Source organism: Triticum dicoccoides, chromosome 4B, assembly GCF_002162155.2.
Source record: "Triticum dicoccoides isolate Atlit2015 ecotype Zavitan chromosome 4B, WEW_v2.0, whole genome shotgun sequence".
Taxonomy (NCBI): Eukaryota; Viridiplantae; Streptophyta; class Magnoliopsida; order Poales; family Poaceae; genus Triticum; species Triticum dicoccoides.
In genome coordinates this window covers 606023672-606027130 of record NC_041387.1, presented here as the reverse complement: position 1 = coordinate 606027130, position 3459 = coordinate 606023672, and positions in this window count along the sequence as shown.

Below are 3459 nucleotides of genomic sequence, written 5' to 3'. Positions count from 1 at the left end.
GGAGGTTTGAGACAGGAAAAGCATATGAAATCGGTTCAAAAAAGCGGAAGGCAAAGAGCAAAAAGGCACTCACTACATTCAGACACAAATATTTAAAGCAAAGGCCCACGGCCCGAGTTCATTACACCCTAAACAACCCCCAGTGGGTGGGTGGACCTGCTACTTAACAGATTTTGCGTAAAGTATCTCAGGCATCTCCAGTGTTGCGTCGCGACGTCGACGGCCCTCCCCTGGCAGCCTCCGGGTCTGTTGTGACACCGGTGTCCTCCTCAGCATCCGTGTTGCCGTAGACGCCCGTCTCCTCTGAGCTCCCCTTCGGGTCATGGAGAAGCAAGCCGTAGTCGTCGCCATCCACGGCCCTGCCGTCTTCTGTCCGTTCCGGATGGAACTCGTCGTGGAAGGCGAACTCGGCGATGTAGCTAGCCCGGGAGGCGATCCGGCCGGCTTACTCCTGCAGCAACTGCTCCGAACCAGCGCGTTGGCCCATCAGCGCGTCCAGCCGAAGATCCGGATGCCAAGACAGCATGAACCACAGCGCCATCTCGGCACCGGCATGGGCGGCGGAAACACGCCACTCGCCAAGGCGGTCTGGGCCCATCTCCAATCAACGCGCGAGGCGCGAGAAGCTGCGCGGATGGATGGAGTCCGGCCACAGGGCCGTCGTCATCGTGGTGCCAGCCTGGGAGAGCCGCTCCATCTGCGTCCCCAGGGCCCGCAGGCGGGCCTCTACAGTGGTGATGATCTCCGGGAAGGTCCAGGCCACCCGCGGATCCGTCCCAGACCCAACAACGCCGGTCGGGGCACGCTGGTAGCGGACGGCTTCCTCCGCCAGTCGCTGCATCTCCAGGAAGGCCCCTGCCGTAAAAGAAGAAGCAAGATTAGAAGAACAACGAGGAAGAGAAGCTGGGTCCCGACCGGGCAAATTACAAGAAGCAGCACTTACTGGAGAAGGACACTTCCAGGTGTTGCGCCTCGAGCAACGTACCACGCCGCTCCCGCTCCACGACGTGGTCGCGCTCCCCGAGCGCTCTTTACAGATTGGTCGCCTTAGCAAGGGCCGCCTTCAGCTCAGTGTCCTTGTCTTTTGCCGCCTTCTCGGCCGCCTCGCGGCGACGAGTCTTGTCCTGACGATCCTCCTTGGCCGCGGCGGCCTGCTCCCGTAGGAGATCCACCTCGGCTTGGAGCCGGCCCTTGTCGTCGGCCAGCTGGCCGCGCTGCTGGTCCGCCTCGACCAGGGCCCGCTGTGTCTCCATCACCTTGGCGGCCTCTGCCTTAAGGAGCTCCACCTCGGCCTCAAGGTGGCTCTTGTGACCAGCCAGCTGCTCGTGCAGCCGGTTGGCTCATCAAGAGACCGTTGGGCCGCGGTTCGCTCCGCCCTCGCCTGCCCCGTCTCGACGCCAAGACGACCAGTATCAGCAACAAGCCGGTCGTAATGATGATCGGCCCGGAGCAGCCGGGTCCGCCAAGACAGCACCTCGGCTGCAAAAAGAAAAGTTCAGCAGAAGAACAAAGGCAAGACTTAAGATTTGGCCCAACTACTACGTAGTTGGCCTGAATCTCGGGGGCTACACCCAGTGGGTGCGCTAGCGCGCCCCTACTAGAAAAGAGCACGAACGAACCTGCGGCGACGCGAAGCTCCTCCTCCTTGGCAGCAAGCTGCTCCTGGAGCTCCTGATGCTTGCCCAGGAGACGGTTGAAGGCGGCAACCCGGAAGGCATCAAGATGCTGAAAAAGACAGAAGTGAGAACAAGGCCCGGCGATCTAAAGATTCGACCCAACTACTACGTAGTTGGCCCGAACCTTGAGGGCTACACCCAGTGGGTGCGCTGGCGCGCCCCCACAAAGAAGAAACCGCAAGGAAACAAAAGAAGAAAGACTTACCAGGACGGCGCGCTCCAGGTCGTGCATCCGCTCCGTCTCGGCCTGGGCGAAGGCCTCAAGCCGCTCCGTTCGGCCTCGCAGGCGGCGGCTGACGGCATCCAGAGCCGCCTCCTCCTGGGTCTAAGGCCCAAAGACGGCCGCGCCCCCGCTCTGCGCGGGCTGCGGCACGGCAGCTCGGCGCCCACCCTGCCGGGGCACCAAGGCGAGTCCCTCGCTGGCCGCTTGCGATGCGGCCAGCACCTCCTCCGACGCCCCTCCCGGCGCCGACGGCAACCCGGACACCAGGACGCCCTGAGTCGCCACCTCAGGCACCGCCGCCCGCGGTGCCTCCTCCATAGCCGACGGCGCCTCCAGCGTCGCCGCCTGCGGTGTCTCCTCCAGGACGCCACCACCTCCACCACCATCAGCCCCCGCGCGCTCGACCATGTCGGCTCACGGCGGGGTGTCGCCCCTACCTCCACGACCTCCCGGTCGAGGATCTCCACCTCAGCTCGGCCCCCACGGCCGCGCTCCCTCGCTGACGATGGCTCAAAAACCGTCGCCGCCACCATCGTGCCCTCCGGCATCTCACGCCAGGCCGGCTCCATGCCGAATCTCGCCCATGCTGCCGCCGCGTCGGTCTAAGCCTGGACCAACGCCGCCTCCAGCTCCGCCTCGTCCCGGTTCCTGTCCCGCCAGGCTAAGGCCTCGGCGTCGCTCGGGTCCAGGCCAAGGTCCAAGTCGCCCCGTCCCTCCTCCCTGGCCAGGCCGGTGAGGTCGGACCGTCTTCTGCGGAACGTGGCCCCTTCAACGGTCGCAGCCTTCGCTGCCGCCCTCGCCAGCGCGATGGGCGACCTAAAGAAGAAGGCAGAATAAGCAAAAAGAGACAATACTGGCTCAAGAATTCCAGGCACAAGCAGAAAACGAAACTTACCCCGTCAAGACCGGGACCGGGGTCGGCCTCCCGCGCTTCTTCTTGGCCGGCCTCCCAGGCTCGGCCGGGTCCGCCGTGCGCTTTGATCCCTAGGGTCGCGGCGCGACGCTGTCCTTTCCATGCGGGCGGCTCAGCGCCGCCCCATGCAAGGACCCGGCTCCGCCCGCGTCGCCGCCTCCCCCGCCCAACGCTGCTACACCAGCAACCGGCGTCAGCGTCGCCTTCACCGCGACACGATCAACAATTCAAGATGAAATGAAGAAGGAAACATGCAAGACTTACCAGCACGGCGCCCAGTGCCGGCGTTGGACTCAGCCACCTCCTCACCGCCTTGGGCCGCGGGCTTCTCTGGTGCCACCAGCGCCACCTACGATAGAGCCCGTGCCTAAGGATGCCGGATTGCGTTCAAGATAATCTCCCCCGTCGCGTCGGGGCAAACAAGAAGATGCGCGGCAACGAAGTAAGAAGACCAGACGCTCACCTGCGGCGCCGGGTTTGATTGGCTATACGGCGCCTTGCTGAATCGCCAATCCTCTCCAAGGTTGGCCTTGGAGATGTCGTTGATGCCGCGTGCGACCTGCTCCGGAGATAGCCGCGTCGACCCCATTCGGTTGGGGTCCTGCAGGCCAATCATCTCGCCGATGAGGCAGGAGCGCCTCTGAAGC